The sequence below is a fragment of the Elephas maximus genome, chromosome 12 (assembly GCF_024166365.1).
Source record: "Elephas maximus indicus isolate mEleMax1 chromosome 12, mEleMax1 primary haplotype, whole genome shotgun sequence".
Lineage (NCBI taxonomy): Eukaryota > Metazoa > Chordata > Mammalia > Proboscidea > Elephantidae > Elephas > Elephas maximus.
This window is the reverse complement of record NC_064830.1, coordinates 91,473,197-91,495,313: the sequence shown is the minus strand read 5'-3', so window position 1 is coordinate 91,495,313 and position 22,117 is coordinate 91,473,197. Positions and strand designations below refer to the sequence as shown.

General features: G+C 41.0%; 1 protein-coding gene across 4 annotated transcripts in view; it reads right to left on the bottom strand.

The window, feature by feature from the left end:
- The window catches only part of ZKSCAN1 (zinc finger with KRAB and SCAN domains 1), a 76,325-nt gene extending 73,574 nt beyond the window's left edge, over positions 1-2,751 (bottom strand). For all 4 annotated transcript variants that reach the window (XM_049904466.1, XM_049904469.1, XM_049904468.1 and 1 more), the window contains exon 1: positions 2,615-2,751. The gene's annotated coding sequence lies outside the window, so the exon portion shown is untranslated. The remainder of the gene's footprint in view (positions 1-2,614) is intronic.
- Positions 2,752-22,117: the final 19,366 nt, after the last annotated feature.

The following is a 22,117-nucleotide window of genomic DNA, read 5'->3' as shown; positions in this document are numbered from 1 at the left end:
CGAATCCACCAGGTGCTCCTTGGAAACCCTGTGGGGCAGTTCTACGAGTCAGAATTGACTCGATGGCAATGGGTTTGGTTTTGGTTGGCTTAACATTTATCATCTCACCTCTGGGACTACTTCCCCTTAAGAACCAAGGAAACAGAGTCTCAGAAAGGTTAAATAAATTGCCCAAGGTTAGTAAGTGGCATTCAGGTCTCATTCTGCTACACTGTGTCCCCTAATAGGGGCTTTTTTTTTTTTAATTTAAGGGCTTGATTATTTTTAGCAAAAGGGATTTAACAACCTCTAGCAAAGGTTTTTTTTTTTTTTAAGCAAAGGAGGAAACCCTGCTGGTGTAGTGGTTAAGTGCTACAGCTGCTAACCAAAAGGTCCGCAGTTCAAATCCGCCAGGCCGCTCCTTGGAAACTCTATGGGGCGGTTCTACTCTGTCCTACAGGGCCACTATGAGTCGGAATCGACTTGACAGCAACGGGTTTACAGCAAAGGATTTGGGGTCACATACTATTTAATCTCCACTGCCGAGCACAGTGGTTAAAGCAATTGGGTGCTAACAGAAAGACTGGAACGTGGTTGGAAACCCTGGGAGAAAGATGTGGCACTCTGCTTCCTAGAGATTTAGAACCTTGGAATCCCTATGGGGTCGCTATGAGTTGGAATCGATGCCACGGCAGCGGGTTTGGTTTTTTGGTTTACCCTGCACAGAATAAACATTAATCAGGATGGTGTAGGATTTACCACTCCTCTTGCAGGTTTCGCCATTTTTTCACCTTTGTGCTTTCGCTCGCGCTGTATCTGGAATGTTCTTCCTTTTGGATGGGGGCGGGGGAGGTGGGAGGCCTGCATTTCCTCAGATTCAATTCCTATCCCCTCCGAATACCACCCACTTCCGCAGGTCTTCCCTGATTTCTGCCGCGGTAGCTCTTTACCTGTTTCTCACACCTTTAAGACCTTGTCAGTTCCTTGCTAAAGTGTCCTATTCTGCGAAAGGCAGGAATCTTGTCTGAATCTTCATTTCCCTTATACTTAGCCCAACGCTAAAGTTATTGTTTGTTGAAGAATAAAGAAGAAGAAAGCAGATGGGATCCAAAATTCGTCCTCCAGTTCAACAATCTATAGATTTTCTAAAAACCGTTTCCACGGGCAGCAGCACAGACTGGGAAGGAGCGGGGTCAGCCTGGATTCTGCAGCCAGGCTGGCCGGAGAGATGTCTGAAATGAGGGGTCAGACCGTGGATGCCCCCCTCTTTTTAGTCTTTGAAAGTTCCCCGCCGGCTGGTGGTGCAAAGGAAGGCAAGACCAACAATAACGGGCCAGGAAAAAGCAGCAGCGCCTGGACTGACTCCTCCCGCAACCGGGTTGCAGAGCCTTCCTGGGGCCCTAAGGACCGGCGCGCGCCCTTCCACTCCCCCGTGGCCGGTCAAAGACCGAGACTGGCGCTGCGCTGTCTTCGGGGGGTTCAGGACCGGCGGCCGCAGCCGGGTGAGCTGACGTCTCCCCCTGGGAACCCCTAGAGAAGCCTAACAGGGCCCCCGAGCCGCGAGAGAAAGTGCCGAGCACGACCCGCCCCTAAAGACCACACAAAGACCGGAAGTACAGCCTGCGAGCTAGCGGTCGAGGTATACTCTCTAGGACCCCGGAGGGCCTGCATCTCTGTGGTCCCGCGCAGACCCGAGAGACGCGGGGTGCCAGACTGCGCAGACTCGGACTCCCAGGGCGTCTTCTTCTCCTCCAAACCAAAGAAATCCAAACCCAGTGCCGTGGAGTCCATTCCGACCCATAGCGACCCTATAGGACAGAGCAGAACTGCCCCATGGAGTTTCCAAGGAGCGCCTGGCGGATTCGAACTGTCGACTCTTTGGTTAGCAGCCATAGCGCTTAACCATTACGCCACCAGGGTTTCCTCTTCCACTCCTGGGGTGGCAAAATGAGTCAAAAGGAAACCAAAAAAAAAAAAAAAAAAAAATGAGAAAATGAATCCAACAAAACGCGTGTGGAACAAGAACTCCACTTAAAATGTATCCAAGCCAAAGTTTCAGGCTAAGGAGTTAGAGCACAGGGGATTATCACGCTGTCTCTCCCAAAAGGACTAGGAAACTGAGACCTGGAAAGAGGACTCACCTGCACAGGGTCTTGCAGTGACATAGTAGGACCAGAACCCAGGACTTGTGCCCGGACGGCCTGTGCCCTTTCTACTGTCTCGGGCTGCTTTGCGTCAGTAATGACAGTAATAAAATTAAAGCTTTCAAAATGGCAGAAAGCATGTAATAGTTTCAAAGCCAACAAAATGAGGTGTGCAAGAGCTCAGGAAGGACAATCCCATGTGAAAAGCATCTGACCTGTGCCGCAAAACCAGGGTGAGATTTCTGGAATAGAAAACAGGATTGGCAGCAGAACATGAAGAAATAGTTGTAGATATAGATGTTAACTGATATTTCAGATATGGGTGTGGTAATACCATCCCAAGATTATAGAGATTTTTCAAGGGATTAGAACAACAACTCTTCAAGCGCTATGCCAGTTACCAGGAAAGATCTGAAAGCCTTTCAAAAAAGAAGCGTTACTAGAACAGCTTTGAGTAAATTAATATTTATGGAAAACTGGAAATGCCTTACCGCTGTAAGAAGAAAACCGATTGGTTATTTTTCACTCTGGATATCATTCCCGATGTTCTGCATTTCACATAGCTTTGGGAACTGGAAAAAGGCAGTATCAGAGGCGTGAATTAGGAAGTGGAGAGAAGGCAGCAGGCACTTACAGGGAATAGTCACAGGAGGCACGTTTCTGAGGTCACAGCTGATCCAGGGCCTGGCCTGTGGGTTCATAATCTCAAAAAAACACTTCCTGGAGCAGGGCTGACACCAGGCAAAACAAGGAAATTGCAACAAAAAGAACAAGGGACTATGGTGTTTATTTTGTGGTAAAAGGGACATTTCAAGATTATTTTTTTTGTGGCTCCACTAAATTCTGATTAGTGTGCCTGGGAACAATGTAAAACCTGGCTTGAAAAAATCACTCAACTCAAAGCTCAATAGGAAAACTGAGATAGTTTTAAGGAAAAGAGAGGCTTGCTGCTCTCCTTGTGAGAGAGACCCCGGTTGATCAATAAATATTGGTTGAGCACCTACCATGTGTTAGGTTTAAGCATAAAAAAAGATTGTCCTTGGATAAGTGACCACATATTGTATATTTCTGTTTATACAAAATGACAAAAATAGGCAAAACCATGGAGACAGAAAGTAGGTTAGTGGTTACTAGGGTCGGGGGTGGGGAGAGGGAGTGGGGATGGGGAATGACTGCTAATTGATACAGGTTTTCTTTTGAGGATGATGAAAATATTCTTGAAAGATAGTAGTGATGGTTGCACAACCTTGTAAATATGCTAAAAAGCACTGAATTGTACACTTGATAATGGTAAATATTATAGGAATTTTATCTCAATTAAAAAAAGCTGCAAAGAAAGGAAAAAGGAAAAGCAAACAAAAAAGAAAGAAAAAGAAAAAGCGAAGAAGAAAGCTTGTCCTTAGAAAAGAGAGGCAAAAGAGGAAGAGAAAAGGAATGTGTGGGGAGGGAAACAGATGTTCACAACCAAGACTGTCCAGACCTTTACAGGAGAGAATTCATCCGAAGGCAAGAAGGACCTGGATGTGACTACCCGAGCCAGTAAACAAAGCCTTAGTCATTGTGGAGCAATAACAGTCATAATAGTGAACACTTAGGTAGTGCTCACGATGCATTGTTCTAAGGGATGGGGCAGTGCTGAAGAATGCCCATCAGTCTGTGTTTGGGGATCACGGGTGGCAGAAAAGGCTGAAAACAAAAACTGGGAGATGTGTTTCACTGAAAATGCATAGAACGTGGGGTACTAGTAGTATGTTTTTGAAACATCCCCCACAGAGTATAACACAAAACCAATGGGTTTTGTCCCCTGTTTCTACCCACCCTCACACAACTTTGGGACAAAGAGGACTCTAATTCAGTTTTTTTCAAGCTGGGGTCCAATGGATCTCTGGAAATTCGTTGATGTATTTTGGGGGCTCAGAGAGTTTTCTGCAGAAATTAAAAATTTTGTGATTTCATTATAACAACAAGTTAAGATAGACATGAGCACAATTTCTGAACCACCCCTATACACTTGACCCTTCCTATCTGCCTTCTCTGTTTTTTTTTTTTTTATAAGTGTTTGTCACTAACGTGGTAGATTTGTATTTATTTTTATTGCACATTTCCCCCACGACACTGCAAATTCTATAAGGACAGAGAATTTTGGGTGCTTTATTCACTGTTCGAGACCATAGAACATTATACGGTATCTAATAGATGCTCAATAAATATTTTGAGTGGATCGCCTGAATGGGTATCTTTAAACTAGTAACTACCAACGAACAAATCTGTCTTGGAAAAAGTACAACCAGAGTGCTCCTTAGAAGCAAGGATGGAGAGACTGTGTCTTACTTACTTTGGACGTGTTGTCAGGAGGGATCAGTCCCTGGAGAATGACATCCCCAGCCAACCCAGTGCCGTCAAGTCGATCGTACTTGGTAAATTACAGGGTCAGCGGAAAAGAGGAAGACCCTCAATGAGATGGATTGACACAGTGGCTGCAACAGTGGGGTCAAGTATAACAACAATTGTAAGGACAGCACAGGACCGGGCAGTGTTTGGTTTTGTGGTACGTAGGGTTGCTACGAGTTTGAATCGACTCGACAGCACCTAACAACAACAGTAACTGCCGAACATTTTTGATATTTAAAAAGAACATTTGTGTATATGATTGTGGTGCTAGTAATGCTACACAGACTGTTGTAGAATCAGGAGGAAAGGCCATGGCTGGTCCTTTTTAATCTGCAGACACTTCATTCATGCCATGCAATGAGCAGGGAAAAGGAGAACTGAGAGATGGAAGATGGAGAGTGGGGGCCAGTGGAGCAGAACAGCAGGTTGAGAGACACCTGGATAACATGACTTGCAAAGATGCTTACGTAGGCTGGAAGAAACACGTTTTTGTCCCTAGTGCATCAGAAATAGTCATCTCTTAAAACCTTCACCTTCCCCAGTCTTAGAAGGGGCAGTTCTACGTTCCTCCTATTCCTAACCCACCGTCCACTGCTGATTAGAATCAGGGTGGACACCAGACCCTACCTAGGACAATTAGGGTCACTTTCCTAGGAATTTGGAATAGGAATACAGAGATTCTGCTGTTTGAGCTTGACTTCCAGTCTTGAGAGTGGGAGGGTCGAGGCTACCATTCAGGGGTGGCCAGCCATGTCTAGGTCATGTGGCCAGATGAGTGAGCAGAGAAAGTGGGTCCGTGGAGAGAAGGGAGAGACTGAAGCTGAAGGGCAAGGAGGGACAACTCAGAGGCTGTGTTTCCAGAGAGACTAAGAATGTTAGAGGCAGCCTGGGTCTCCTAAAGCGTATGAGAGCCTGGAACAGGGCCCTGGAAAATACTTTCTTCCCTTTAAAATCAAATTTTTGGTATATGCAAAAGAATATGAAATATTGTGTAGGATTGTCTTAGTTATCTAGTGCTGCTATAACAGAAATACCACAAGTGGGTGGCTTTAACAAGCAAAAATTTATTTTCTCACAGTTTAGGAGGCTAGAAGTCCAAATTCAGGGCACTGGCTCTAGAGGAAGACTTTCTGTCGGCTCTGGGGGAAAGTCCTTGTCTATTTGAGCTTCTCTCCTGGGGTGATCTTCATGTGGCTTGGCATCTCTCTTCCCCCATCTCACTTATCTTGCTTGCTTGTTTCAGCTCTTTTGTATCTCAAAAGAGATTGACTCAAGACAACACTCTACACAAACACTGCCTCATTAACATAAGAAAGAAACCCATTCCTAAGCGGGATTATAACCATAGGCATAAAAGTTAGGATTTACAACACATTTTTCTGGGAGACACAATTCAGTCCGTAACAAGGGTGTACAACAAATGCACGTGCATCCATCCCCTAGTTTAAGCAATAGACCATTTTTTTTAGTCGCTCTGTAGTCTGTGCAGCATCTCTGATTCCATGCACCCTTCTCCCTCCCAAGAAGTATCTTGAATGTTGTGTTTATTCTTCCCTTGCTTTTTTATCGTGGTGAAAATATACATAACAAAACATATGCCAGCTCAATAATTTCTGCATGTACAATTCAGTGACGTTGATTACATTCTTCAAGTTGTGCAACCATTTTCTCTACTCTTTTCCAAATCATTCCAACATCACTTTCCTTGCTTTTTAAAATAGTTTCACCATGTGTTTGTTTTCCTAAATAATATGATATTTATTTTTGCATATTATTAAATTTATGTAAATGGAGTCATACAGTATGTAATCACCAGTTGCTTTTGTCATACAATATCATATTCCTGAGAGTCTGCCATATAGATGTAGGTCACTATAGTTCATTTTCTCTGCTGCAGATTTCATTGTATGACTGTACCAGAACTTATCCATTTTACAGATGATGTACTTTTGTGTTGTTTCTAGTTGTTTATTTTTCTATTATCAATAGTGTTGGTATTCATAAGGAACACACCTCTTAAACTCTACTAAAATAAAAAAATAAGGTCAAATTGTTTTCCAAAGAGATTGCACTAATTTACACTCCCAATAGCAGCGTTAGTGAAGTTATTCCATGTTCTTGCTACACATACCAGATTTTTAAATTTCTGCTAATGTGGTAGGTGTTAAATTGTATCTCATTATGGTTTTAATTTGCATTTCCCTGATCGCTAATGAAATTAGCATTTTTCATGTGCTTTTTGGTCATTTATTTTTCTTCTTCCTTTCCAGTTTGGATGCCTTTTATTTGTATTGCTTTATTGCTCTAGCTGGGACTTCCAGCCCCATGTTAAATAGGAGTGGTGATAAAGGGCATCCTTGTCTTGTTCCTGTTCTCAGGGGGAATGCTTTCAGCCTCTCTCCGTTGAGAATGATGTTGGATGTTGGTTTTTTATAACAAAACCAAAACCAAACAAAACCCTTTGCCATCGAGTTGATTCCGACTCATAGTGACCCTAAAGTGCAGAGTAGAACTGCCCCACAGAGTTTTCAAGGAGCGGCTGGTAGACTCGAACTGCGAACCTTTTGTTAACTTTCTTTGTGGTTATCTTGAAATTTACCCTTGTCTTCCTAGGTTTGAACCAGTCTGTTATTACTTGGTATCACCTTGCCTTCCTCTCCATTAGAAAGTTCTATACCTACACAGTTTATTACCTCTTTTATTGTTCTGACGTGGTTGTCATTTACAGATTAACCTCTCTGGTTCCCTGTTGCAAATCTTTTGATTTTGAATAGTCCTTGAGAGTTCACTCCTAGGTTGATATCCGGCTGGTGTGATCTTGCATCCTAGATTCAGGCTATGGTCTGATGTTTGTTCTCAAACCGAAAGACTCCCTGTAATAATTTTTGTAAGCTTGGTTTGGCTTTTAAATATTCCCTTAATTTCTGTTTATCTGGAAATGTCCTAATTTCACCATCATATTTGAATGAGAGTTTTGCAGGATATATTATTCTTGGTTGGCAATTTTTTTCTTTTAAGGTTTTATATATGTCATCCCATTGCCTTCTTGCCTGCATGGTTTCTGCTGAGTAATCGGAGCTTTCTCATCGTTTCCCCTCTGTATGTGACTTCATTTTTCTTGAGCTGCTCCCAGGATTCTTTCTTTGTCTTTGGTTTTAGCAAGTGTGATTATGATACGCCTTGGTGATTTTTTTTTTATTAACTTTTATTAAGCTTCAAGTGAACGTTTACAAATCCAATCAGTCTGTCACATATAAGTTTACATACATCTTACTCCCTACTCCCACTTGCCCTCCCCCTATTGAGTCAGCCCTTTCAGTCTCTCCTTTCATGACAATTTTGCCAGCTTCCCTCTCTCTCTATCCTCCCATTCCCCCTCCAGACAAGAGTTGCTAACACACTCTCAAGTGTCCACCTGATTTAATTAGCTCACTCTTCATAAGCATCTCTCTCCCACCCACTGACCAGTCCCTTTCGGTGATTTTCTTTTGAGGTCTATCCTATATAGGATTTGTTGAGCTTTTGGGAAGGTCAGCTATTCATGTTTCATGATATTAGGGAAGTTTTCTGTCAGCAATTCTTCAGTGATCCTCTCTGTGTTTTCCATTTTCTCTCCCTGTTCTGGAATGCCACTCATGCACAAATTTTTGGTTTTGATTGTATCCCACATAATTCTCAGGGTTTCTTAATTTTTCTTTGTTCTTTTTTCTGATTTTTCCTCAAAGTGGTATCCAAGTATTTGTCTTAAATTTTGCTGATCCTGTCTCCCATTGTTTCAAACCTGTTCCTCAGACCTTCTGTGACACTGTTTATTTCTGAAATCTTGTTTTTCTTTTGGACTTCTAATTGTTTTTGTATGATTTCTAGTTGTGGAATTATTTTGTCATTTTGTTCCTGTATTATTTTCCTGAATTATTCCGTATTTTTGTCAGTATTTTCCATGAATTTGTCTATTTTTTCCTCATTTTTGTCTGCTTTTTGCTTCACCTCTTGGATAGTTCTCAATATTAGAGATTCAAATTCCCTATCAGGTAGCTCTAGTGCCTTTTCTTCTACTGGGAAGTCATCTGGTGTTTTATTTTTGGACACCTACTGGAACATCCTGTCCTTTTTTTTTTTTTATGTGTCTTGATATTGTCTGCTGTCTTCGGGACATTCACTAGTTATTTTCTCTGTTTACTAATTTGTTTGTTTTGTCCTACTTTTTGTTTTATTTGGCTATGTCTGAGCAGGCAGGCTGTGCATTTTTTGTTGTTTGCTCGCCTGTGGGCATGATACTTTTTACCTTCTTGTCCAAGGTGGAGGGCCAGTCGCTCAGCTATGGTGCAGCAGGGCTTGTCCAGCTGAAGGGGAGGGGCTAGGATGAATTGTTTGTGGAATGTACTGGGGCTGACAGGGTGGGTGGGGGGTCAGTTCAGGGCAAGTTCTGGTAGGCTGTGCCTGTGCTGCTCAGGGGTGCGATGTTCAGCACACGGTGCAGGTAGGCAGGAAGGAGAGGGGAGGTTGTGATATGTGGAGCTAAGATGGGTATGGGAAAGAAGAGACAGAGGAGAGAGACACAAGCATGGAGGGAGCTTGCTGTTGGAGTGGAGAGACAAGAAACCAAGAAATGAAGAAAAAGAAAAAGAGAAAAAAAAATTTTTTAAATGCCACCAGGGATCCCACCAGTGACTGGGGAAGTGGCTCCCAGGCCTTGGGGCACAGCCTGTCTAGAAGGGCCAGAGATGGCACATAGCGCCAGGTATTCAGGAGACAGGAAAAGAAGAAGAGCAGAGAGAGATGAGAAACTGAGAAATGAAGAAAAAGAAAAAAGGAAAAGAGAAAACAAAGAATAAATAAAAAAAGAAGGCCCCCTGGGGGATCTCACTGGTGCAGCTGCACAGACCGGAGAAGTGGCTCCCAAGCTGCATAGTACAGTGTGGCTAGAAGGGGCAGACATGGCACTCAATGCCAGGTGTTCAGGAGACAGGGAAAGAAGGTAGGTAGAGAGAGACGATAAACTGAAAAATGAAAGACAAAAGGAATAAATAAATAAATAAAGAAGAGCCCCCAGGGGTCCCACCAGTGCAGCTGTGCTGATCAGGAAAGTGACTCCCAAGCCACATAGTACAGCATGGCTAGAAAGGGCAGAGATGGCACTCAGCTCCAGGTATTCAGGAGACAGGAAAAGAAGGTGAGTAGGGAGAGACGATAAATTGAGAAATGAAGAAGGACAAAAAAGGAAAGAAAAAAGAAAAAGTAAATAAAAAAAGAAAGAAAAGCCCCAGGGATTTCACTAGCACGGCTGCACTGACCGGGGAAGTGGCTTCCAAGCTGCACAGTGCAGCCCGGTTAGAGGGGGCTCCCCAGCCTCAAAAAGAAAAGAAAACAAACAAACAAAACAAAAAAGGCCCTGGGGATCTCACCAAAGTGGCGGCGTGGACCAGGGAAGCAGTTCCCCAGCCAAGTGGTGCTTCACAGCCTGTCAAGAAGAAGCAAAGATGGCACACAGAGCCTCGTGTTTGAGAGAAAAAAGGAGGAGGAGGTGAGAGGCAGGGAAGGAATCAAAAGAAGCCGAAAAAAACAACAGCAGCAACAAAGAAATGGCACTGAAGGAGTCAGCTGATTAAAAAAATAGGGGTGGGCAAATCCAAACAGCACAGAGCTGGTGCCTCCCAGACTGGGATCACTTGGTGCACTAGGAAGTGGCAGAGGCCTAGGAGGGGAAAGAAGGGTGACAGGTGGGAAAGCATATATTGCTGGTTACCGGGTGACCCGTCTCCTTCTGAGAGCTCTGTGAAGCTGCTTTCCTGTACTCCCTGCCCACTAATCTCTGCCAGGAGTTCAAGACGGCGAATCTGTGCTGTGTTAGCTGATAGGGGACCGCCACTTATATCTCTCCTCACCCTCTCTTCTCTGCCAGTTTCATATTCCATTTGGTGCTCGGCTGAGTTCTTTATCTCTTCATTTGATGCTTAGAGTTCCAAGATTGACATTTGTCTCTGTTTTACTTCGTTTTTTGGGTCTTTGTTGTGGGGGGATGGCGTGGTTCTTCTGTCTACCAGTGCCATGTTGGCTCTGCAGCCGAACTGCCAACCTTTCAGTTAGCAGCCATAGCTCTTAACCACTATGTCACCAGCCATGTAGATGCCCTTTATTGTGTTGAGGAATTTCCCTTCTATTCCTATTTTACTGAGAATTTTTATCAGGAATCGGTGTTGGACTTTTTCAAATGCCTTTTCTGAGTCAATTGAGGTGATCATGTGATTCTTTTCTTTTGTTCTATTTATGTGGTGGATTACATTGATTGATTTTCTAATGTCGAATGATCCTTGCGTACCCAATATGAATCCCACTTCGTCGTGGTGTATTCTTTTTTTGATATGATGCTGAATTCTATTGGCTAGAATTTTGCAGAGAATTTTTATGTCTATATTCATGAGAGATATTGGTTTGTAATTTCTTTTTCTGTGGTGTCTTTGCCTGTCTTTGGTAACAGGGTTATGCTGACTTCATAGATTGAATTCTGGAGTATTCCTTCCTTTTCCATGTTCTGAAATTTTTTGAGTAGCACTGGTGTGAGCTCTTCTCTGAATGTTTGGTGGAATTCTCCAGTGAAGCTGCCTGGGCCAGGGCTTTTTTTGTTGTTGTTGGAAATTTTTTTTTTTAATCTCTTCAGTCTCTTCTCTTGTTATGGGTCTGTTCAGGTTTTTCTATCTCAGCTTGTATTAGTTTAGGTAGGTAGTGTGTTTCTAGAAAGAAACTCAACAAAGATACAGACCTAAAGTTCACAGTCGACCAACTTGACATCACAGACATATATAGAACACTCCACCTAACGGCAGCAAAGTATACATTCTTTTCTAGTGTGTTCATTTCCTCTAGGTTCTCAAATTTGTTGGAGTACAATTTTCATAGTATTCTGTTGTGATCCTTTTATTTTAGTTGGGTCTGTTATAATGTCCCCCATCTCATTTCTTATTTGGGTTATTTTGCTTCCTCTTCTGTTTTTCTTTTGGCCACTGGTTTGTCAATTTTGTTGATCTTTTCAAAGAACTAACTTTTGGTCTTGTTGATTCTACTTTTTTTGTTGTTGTTCTCTATTTCATTTATTTCTGCTCTAATGTTTATTATTTCCTTTCTTCTGGTGGGTGTGGGCTTTTATTTATTTATTTGTTGGCTGTTTTCTTTCTATTTGTTTGAGTTGTAGGACTAACTTTTTTGATTATGGCCCATTCTTCTTTTTTGATGTGCATGTATTTATTGCTATAAATTGACCCCTGAGCACTGCCTTTGCTGTGTCCCAAAGGTTTTGGCTTGAAGTGTTTTCATTCTCATTTGATTCTAAGAATTTCTTGATTCTTTTTTTGATTTCTTCTATTATCCAGTTGTTTTTAAGCAAGATGTTATTTGGTTTCCATGTATTTGATTTTTTTTTTTTTCCTGTTCCTGTTCTTGATTTCTACTTTTATGGCATTGTGATCAGAGAAAATGCTTTGTATCATTTCAATGTTTTGGATTTTATTGAAGATTGCTTTGTGGCCTAAAATGTGACCTATTCTGGAGAATGTTCCATGTGCACTGGAAAAGAATGTATACTTTACTGCTGTTAGGTGGAGTGTTCTTTATATGTCTGTGATGTCAAGTTGGTCAACTGTAAACTTTAGGTCTGTATCTTTGTTGAGTTTCTTTCTAGATGACCTGTCTTTTAATGAGAATGGTGTGTTGAAGACTCCTACTATTATTGTGGAACTGTCTGTTTCTCTTTTCAGTGCTGTTAGAGCTTGTTTTATGTATTTTGAAGCCCTGTGGTTGGGTGCATAGATATTTATTAAGGTTACGTCTTTTTGTTGGATTGTCCCTTTAATCATTATATAACATCCTTGTCTTTTATGGTGGATTTTGTATTAAAGTCTATTTTATCTAAGATTAGTATTGCCATCCCTGCTATTTTTTGGTTACTGTTAGCTTGATATATTTTTTCCATCTTTTGATTTTTAATATATTTATGTCTTTGTGTCTAAGGTGTATCTTTTGTAGACAGCATATTGATTTTTTTTTAATTCATTCTGCCCCTCTCTGTCTCTTTACAGGTGTGTTTAAGTCATTTACTTTCAATGTGATTATTGATAAGTATGAGTTTATTGCTGTCATATTGTTGGGCTTCCCCCTCCTCCCCTCTATGGTACTGATATTTTCTTTGTTCCATTTACTTTTCTGTGCTGAGTTCCTTTTGTTTGTGGATTCTCTTTTCATTTCTTTTGTTATTACAGATTTTGTTTTTACTGGGTCTTTATGTTTTTCTTCTTTTTTATTTTAATGAGTATGTTTGTTAAATTTCTTTGTGATTACCTTGAAATTTACTGTTATCTTCCTAAGTTTGAGCCAGTCTTTTATTACTTGATATCAACTTGACTTCCTCTCCATTTGAAGCTTCTGTATCTCTATCATTTACTCCCCTTTTATTGTTTTGATGTTGTCATTTACAGATTGACATCTCTGGTTCCCTGTTTTAAGTCTTTTAGCATTTTCTTATTATTAAGAGTTTGTTACCTAGGTTGGTATCCGGCTGATGCTGTTCCGTGTCCTAGATTCAGGTTGTTGTCTGATGTTGTTAGTTCTCTAACTGAAGGACACTCTTTAATATTTCTTGTAAGTTTGTTTGGTTTTTATGAATTCCCTTAATTTCTGTTTATCTGGGAATGTCCTAATTTCATCTTTGTATTTGAGAGAGAGAGAGTTTTGAAGAATGCATTACTCTTGGTTGGCAGGTTTTTAAAAATTTTTTATTTCAAGTTTTTATGTATGTCATCCCACTGCCTTTTTGCCTGCATGGTTACTTCTGAGTAATCATAGCTTAGTGACTTTTTGTTTTTCTTGAGCTGCTTTCAAGATTCTTTCTTTGTCTTTGGTTTTGGCAAGTGTAATTATGATATGTCTTGGTGACTTTTTTGGGGGGTCTGTCCTATATGGGATTTATTAAGCTTTTTGGATGGTCAGCTTTTCATCTTTCATGATATTTGAGAAGTTTTCTGCCACCAAATCTTCAACAGTGATCTCTGTGTTTTCCATTTTCTCCCGCTGTTCTGGAACTCTGATCATGCCCAAATTTTTGCTCTTGATTGTGTCCCCACATCATTCTTAGGTTTTATTCATTTTCCCTCATTCTTTTCTCTGATTTTTCCTCCAACAGAATGACGTCCATGGATTTGTCTTTAATCTCACTGACTCTGTCTTCCATTGTTCAAATTTACTCCTAAAACTTTCTATTAGCTGTCCGTTTCTTAAATTTTGTTGTTTATCTTTTGGATTTCTAGTTGCTGTTTTTGTACGATTTCTAATTGTTTATTTATTTTGACATTTTGTCCTTGTATTGTTTTCTTGAATTCTTCTATTGCTTTGTGTTTTCCTTGATTTAGGCCATGTTTTCATTGGTTTTGTCTGTGGTTCCCATGATTTCATCTATTTTTTCCTTGGTTTTGTCTGTGTTTTCCTTGATCTTCTTAATCTCTTGGACAGCCCTAAATATTAGTATTTTGAATTCTGTATCAGGTGGTTCCACTGCCTTGTCCTCTACTGGAAGGTTATCTGAATCTTCCTTTTGGTCACTTGCTGGAAACAGCTTGTCCTGCTTTTTTATGTTTTGATATTGTCTGGTGTCTCTGAGATATTAAGGTATTATTTTCTTTATTTATTGATTGTATGTTCTTTTGCTTTGTCCTGCTTTTTTGTTTTGTTTTGATATGTTGGAGTGGGTGGGCTGGGCCTGGTTTGCTGCTTGCTTTTCTGTGGGCGCCATAGCTCTCACCACCTTGTCTGGGTAGTCAGAGCAGCAGCAGGCAGGGGGAACCTACATTGCTGTTCACTGGTTTGGCCAGGTGGCTGAGGGTGGACTGGGTGGGCACTGTCTGCTTCCAGATGTTGGCCCAGTTGTGTGAGAGTGTTCTCAGCCCCTTGCCAGATGGGTGGGGGTGTCAGACTGGGAGTGGTGTGGGCTCACTTCCCACTATTCAACAGCTTGTCGAGTGGTGGGAGGGGAGAGCAGTGCGGGCCTGGTGCAGCAGTGGTCCTGAGTGCTGGGGACATGTTAGCTGTGGTGAAGCAGTCATGGCCAGGGGAAGGGAGGGAGTTGATGTATGGGGCTAGGTGGGAGGGAGAAATAAAAGAAAGAAAAAAATGACAGTGTGGCAGGGGCTGGCAAGTGGGTTTAGGGCAGACCTGGGTCAGCAGCAGGCTGGGGGGAAGAGGGCAGAGGTGGCTTATGGGGCTAGGTGGGAGGGAGAAAGGAAAGGAAGAACAAGGAAAAATAATAATTAAAAAATGGTAGTAAGGTGGGATCTGTCAAGTGGGGGCAGGATGGACACGGGCTAGTTGAAGGGAGGGGACATGATGTACAGGGCTAGGCTGGAGGGAGAAAGAAGAGAAAGAAAAAAATGGCAGTGCAATGGGAGCCAGAGGGTGTGGGTGGGATGGCCCCGGGGCAGCAGTGGGTTGGTGGCTCTGTAGCCATGACAGCATGGCAGGGACTCAGCAGGAAGAGGTGGTGGCATATGGGGCTAGGCGGGAGGGAGAAAGAAAAGGGAGAAGGGGACAAAGGGAACACAAACAAAAAATAGTGGCATGATGGGAACCTTGGGTGGGGTCAGGGTGGACTTGAGGGGCCAGTGGGAAGGGAGAGGAGGTGACTTATGGGGATAGGTGGAAGGGATAAAGAAAAGACAGAAGAGAAATGAAAAAAGGAAAGAAAAAGAAAAATGGTGGCACAGCAGGAGCCAGCAGGTGGGTGCAAGGTGGACCCAGGGACCATTGGGGAGGAAGGAGAGGTGGTGTATGGGGCTAAGTGGGAGGGAGAAAAAAAAAAAAAGAAGATAAAGGAAAAAAAAAAAAAAAAGAAAGGAAAAAATGGCAGACTGGCAGGTATGGCATATGAGGGCGGGGTGGACCCAAGGTGGCAGTAGGCCTGTGACTCTCTAGCCTTGGTAGCATGGTGGCGCTTTGGTGAGAGGTGGTATATGGGGCTACGTAGAAAGGAGAAAGAAAAGGGAGAAAGGGAAAAAAGCAAACAAACAAAATGATGGTACAGTGGGAGTAGAGTGGACCCAGGGGGGCAGTGGGCTGGTAGCTCTTTGGCCATGGTGGCAAAGTGGGGGCCTGAGGGAAGCAGGGAGAGGTGGTGTACAATGCTAGGTGGCCAGGAGAAAGAAAAGGAAAAAAGAAAGAAAAAAAATGCTTTGGGGTGGGAAGGGTCAAGGTGGACCCAAGAAGTGGGGGCTCATATTGTGGACCCTGGCAGTGGGGACAGCCTGTATGGGTGGGGTTCTTGCTTCAGCTCACCAGAAGGGTGAGTGGTGGGACTACATGTTTCTCTGGTTACCGGGTGCTCTGTCTCCTGTTGGGAGCTCCGTGAAGTTGCCTTCCCATACTCCATGTCCAGGGCCATTGCTGGCTGTTTTCCAATACGACGACACCATGCCATGTTAGCTGGCAGGGAACCTCCACTCCGTACCTCTCCTCATTCTCTGTTTTCCATCAGTTTCTTCTTCTATTCGGCATTTGATCTAGTTCTTTATCTCTTCATTTGATGCTTATGATTCCAGGATTGACATCTGCGTCTGTTTTACTTAGTTTTTCAGGTCTTTGCTGCAGAGGGATGGCATGGTACATCTGTCTAGGGATTCATGCTGTCTCTGCTGTATTTGATATTTTTTATGCAATCTCAAACTAAGCCTTTAAAAATATATATTTTCCAATTATTTGTCTGTGGTATATAGAATTGGTGGTAAAGGGAATTTATATATATTGATTTTGTATGCAGCAACTTTGCTAAACTCTCTTTCTAATTCTAATAATATATTTGTAGTATCTTTGGGTGTTCTGCATGGAGAGTGATATCTTCTGCAATGATAGTTTTGATTCTTCCTATCCAATCCTTACTCAAATACTTTGATGCTGTCCTCTTGCCCTATTGCACTTGCTAAGGCATACTGAGCAATGGTGAAATGAAATGATGATAGCAAGCCCCTGTGCCTTGTTTTTGATCTTAATAGAAATGCTTTCAACTTTCTTTGTTTAAGCATGATGTTTGATGTTGGATTTTTGTGGCATCTCCTTTTTATCAGGTTAAGGAAGCTCCTCTCTATTTCTCATTTGCTAAAGAATTTCTAAAAAATCACAAACGGGTGTTGAATTTTATCAAATGCTTGTCCTACATTCGTTGAGTTTCTTTCGTGGCTAATTAAAGTAATTGATTTTTAGTTTTCATAAAAAAACACAAATGGTTTTACTTTATATGTATTGTTTTACAGTTTGCTTTTTCATTTTTATGTTTTGGATTTCTTTCAAAGTCTACTGCTTCAGAATAGACCACAATATAAAAATACAAAAGGGGTGTTATTATCTAACTTTTCAAAGTTTTTATTTTGACCAAAGTTACACAGGTACGTAGTCTAAAAAAAAAAAAAAGTCTAAAGGGTAGACTATTTTCAAGTTTTGTTATGAAACTGCCATCCTAAAGCTCTCTTCCTTTTCATTTCCTTCTCTCCAGAGACAACCATTTCGATCTTTTTTTTTTTTTTTTAACAGCTATTTTGACGTATTTGCCTCAAGCATGTTTTTGTGCTTGTACATTTTTTTCTCCTTAATTTTTCTTTTTTTGATGGAATGTGTTTTCAGTACTGGAATGCAATCTTACTAATTGAGTGTGCTTAAATTTTTGGTTAGTAATATGGGTTTTGAGAAATTTAATCAAAAAAAAATTTTTTTTTTAATACAAGCCACCAATGAGGCAAGTGGTACTGTGGCGCCACCAATCTGTGGTATGACAGTATACCAAAGAGAGCTTTTTAGATAATTTATGTGGGCACCTGTCTGTTAGGTTACATGCGGAACTTCTGGTTTTCCAAATATGACACAGAAAAGCAAAACAGACTCATTGGGGCTCTCTGACTATCACACAGGAAAGCCATAATTTTGCTTGCAAGTCTTATTTCACAGAAATAAAGGGGAAAAAAGGGCAAAAGTTTACAAAACTAACACACCCACAAAGCATCACCTAATAGAATGTTTAACCTACACAACAATGAGGCTCCAATTCTGTTCTGCTGAGCTTCATGCAATTCACAAGGGACCCACCTTGACACTAGATGCATTAGGACCAGAATAACACCTTACCTCTGAGGTTCAGAGGCATAAAAATTGGCTAGTATACTGTTAATCCACTAGTACCAAAGGAGGTATTGTGCTGGATATCTTCCCCCACACAGACCACTTCCTACCCTTTTCTTTCCTGCTTTATGCCCCAGGGTTGGCATCTTTCATTAGTTCTGAAAAATTCTTAGTCAATATTTCTTTATCTCTCTACGTTCTTTCTGTTTTTTTTCTTTCTGAAACTCTAATTTTGCAAGAAAATCTTACACTATTCTCTGTCTTTTAACTATCTTTTAAATTTTATGTATCTTTTCATTCCAGATAATTTAGCCTGGTTTCTCTTCCAGTTCATTCTCTTTTTGGTTGTGTCTATTATGCTGTCAAACCCATCCAGTGAGCTTTAAAATTTTGATTATTTTTTCCTTCCTATAAATTCTATTTGGTTATTTAAAAACCCAGTTAGTTACTTTTTATACTCTCTTGCTCCTTACTCATGTAGTCAATCCCCTATTTATTTCTTCCAACATATTAAACATATTTATTTTATATTCTATGTATAGTCTGTTCAATATCTGTAGTACTTGTGGGTCAATTTCTGCTAACTGTTGTTTCTGTTAGATCTTACTCTTGGTGCCCCTCCTCCAATGAGAATAGTTATTTTTAAGTATGAAATTCCTTGGAATTTTATATTCATAAATTTTATTTTATTTATAGACATTCTTTCATGCTTAGATTCAGAGTAGGTTTCTCCAGGGAATATTTGCATTTGTTTCTGCTAGATGCCTGGAAACACAACAGATTAGAAATCACTTCTAGCTAAATTATTGGCTTGTGTGTGTGTGTTTTAACCAATCAGGTGATGTGATTTGGTCTATATAGCCCATGAATGCTGGACTATAGTCGTAAATTCTATAGGGTCTTTTTTTTCTCTCTTTACTATACACAAGGTTAGAGACAGAGAACCTTCCTTATTGTCCCTGGTTACAAATTGAATTGTGTCTGCCAAAAATGTGTGTTGTAAGTCTGAACTATTGCAATTATATTTTAAGTAAATTGGAATTTGTTGTCATTGTGGGTGTTGTGAGTGGGCACTCTGGGGTTCCAGGGGACCTGACCCATGACAACCTCTCTTCTTGTCTGTAGGGACTGGGCAAGAAGATCACTGAGACTAGAAACCCACAGGTTTCCTAAAGAAGTTCACCACCCCTGTCCGGGTTCCAGTTCCTATCCAGCCCCCTCCACCCCCTTTTCTTGGACTCTTCTGCTCCTTTGGGGTGAATATTTGTTGATGACTGTATTGACTGAGGGTTGGAATAGCTCTATCTTCATGTATTCATTCTATATATTTTTATATGGAGGCTAAACAAAGCATTCTCAGTTTCTTTATTGTGCAATATGTGCCTGGGAGCTGTGTCCTGTCTTTTTATTCCTACAGTTGGTTTGCAGCAACGTTTCTTGATCCAGGACCTAGTTCCTAATTGTCTTATTGCAAGTATGCTCTCACATTTTTAGGGAAGCACATACAAACTTTGATTTCTAGGGTTCCCCAGCTCTGAAATGCTATGAGATTACGACTACAGGTAGTCCTCAATTTAGGACATATTGGAGTGACTAACCACACTTACCACCATCTTTTTTTTTTTTGTACATTTTATCTTAGTACATCTTCCTGAGAGGAAATTATGGGAGGGGATATGGAAAAAATTGCTGAGTTATGTAAACATGCTATAGGCATTTGATCGAATAGCATAGAAGAGATTGGTGGAAAAATCATCCGTATGGCAAGAATGTTGAATTTAGAATCTGATATTGCTAGGGAATTGACAGATCAGGATTTAATGGATTTTGAATGCTGAAGAAGAAAGAAATGAGGAAGAGGGAGAAGAGAAGTCGTCAAAAAGTTTTACAGTGAAAGAATTAGCTGAAGTTTTTTTCTAAACTAAATCAGGTCCTTCAAGTGCTCAGAAACGTGGACCCGAATGCTGATCGCTTTATTAAAGTCCATGGGCAAATTCGGGAAGCAGTGAGATGTTACTGGGAAATACATGAAGAAAAGAAGAAAAGGACCATACAGACAATTCTTACTGGTTTTCTAACAAGAAATGCCATCTCCATTCCCAGGAATAATCCAGATAATCCAGAACCTTCCACAAATGCCAATATTGTCCAACTCTTCTTCATCATTATAGTAAATTTTTATGACTTGTGTATTTATTTATGTATGTATGTATTATATAATCTGTAAGTTTATAGGTAATGTTTCCAAACCCCAAAGACAAATAAAGATCAGATTTATAAAAATACTGATAATAAAAGACAACAATAATGAAAATTAAAAAAAAAAAAAAGGTACTCTACTTATGTTAGAACTGACTTACAACGGAGTTTTCAGAACAAAACCCTGTCATAATTTAGGGGCTACCTGTATGTCTATCCAGTATTGTGCTGGTAACTGTGATGGTGATAAACAAGTGTAAGTCCAAATGCCTGCCCTTGAAGAGTTTACAAACTAAATGGAGAGACTAGCATGAGTGATGTGAAACAGGATCGTGATGACAATATAATCACACACTAAAATGTCAAGCTGGGGTTTGAGGGAGGCACGGGTAGCACTTGAATAAATAAATACATGAAAATGGGAATGGGCATGATGATTTGGGCCACATTCTGAAAGATGGCTTTGACTTAGAATTCGAATTTTGGTGGCATCCAGGCATTGAATGCTACTGTTATTCTGTATGAGGGAGAACATTGAGAGGGTGTGTGTTTATGTGTGCACATTTGCACGTAAATTCCTGTGTGTGTGCATGTAGGAGGTGAATATTTCCCTGAAACAGGGGCTGGTTTATTTGTCCTCCATATACAGTCTCTCATGCCCAGAAAGAAAGAATTTATTTGCAGAAAGAAGTAGATCAGAGTTTATGTTCTGCAGAGAGATCCTGTTGACAAATAGACTGGGTTCAGGCCATTGGTCATCTGGAGACTAGGGTCAATGCTTGGCTGTTCTGTAAAACAGTCAACAATTCATCCCTTTGGAATGCACAGAGTTATACCCGTTGGTAGCTTATTGAGCTAAACTACCACTGCTGTTTCTGATTTCTTATTCTGGGAGTGTGTAGGGGAAGGAGCCTCAAGCACAGACTGACCCCTTCTCTCTTTTATTTTGACGCTCTGGCATTAGCTAAATCATCATGAAATATGGATGGAATGCAGACTTGTGCCAGTAGTGACAATAGTTGATAGATCTGTGGTCAGCATTGCTTCATCACTTGCCTTGTTTGCCAGTACATAGTGCAAGCAATCACACTATTATAAATATGCTTCATTTTCAGAAATTCCTAGTTGTGTGATGTGCATTTTATTCCCTGCTTCCCCTCTCCCCATCTGTCTCCTATCTCCCTAATCAAGTTGAGCATGACCTTGATTTCTTGTGTAAACTTTGAGCCATCTGACTGGTATGCTTTGCTCTGGCCAGCTTAGTCTTCCTGCTTATCTGGGCTTACTGCGCCTTTCTTTCTGTTCATCTAGTCCCAAGTGATCTCCATTGTCAGTTCTTCTTTCAGGATCAGTTTCGTGGAACCTCCAAGGTATTTGTGTTAGGGAATAGTAGAAAATAAAGACCAGTTTCCTGGGGGCCTAGAATGCCTGCCTGAGTGTTTGCCTGAGACCTGTTGGCACTAAGGATCCCTGAAGGCTTAAGGAAAAAAAAAAAAAAAACAACACATGTTTAAAAAAATTTCTTGTGGTGTGTCATGGATTGAATTATGTCCCTCCTCCACCCCTCCCCCCATATATGTGTATCAGTTTGGCTGGGCCATGATTCCCGGTATTGTGTCACTTTTCTATACATTGTAAATCCTGCAGCAGTTCTGCTAGTGAGGCAGGACTCAATCTATAAGATTGGGTTGTGTCTTGAGGCAATCTCTTGAGATATAAAAGAAAGAAGCCAGCAGAGACACAGGGGGACTTCATACCACCAAGAAAGAAGCACCAGGAGCAAAGCGCATCCTTTAGATCCAGAGAAGAGAAGCTCCTAGTTCAGGGGAAGATTGACGAGAAAGACCTTCCTCCAGAGCTGACCGAGAGAGACACCCTTAATTTGGACTTTTAGCCTACTTTACTGTGAAAAAATAAACTTGTCTTTGTTATTTCTGTTATAGCAGCACTAGATGACTAAGACAAGGTGAAAATATATATAACATAACATAAACATAACAAAGCATACGCCATCTTAACAATTTGTACATTCTTTAAGTTGTGCAGCTGTTCTTCCTATCCTTTTCCATATCACTCTACCACCATAAACTCAACACCCTCTTTGCAAAAACTCCTCCTTTCCCCCCTCTCACATCCTTGCTAACCACAAGTAATCTTTGGTTTCTACGTATTTCCTTATTTCATTCAGGGTGAGGTCATACAGTGTTTGTCCTTTTGTGATTGACTTGTCTTGCTCAGCAAGATGTTTTCAAGGTTCATTC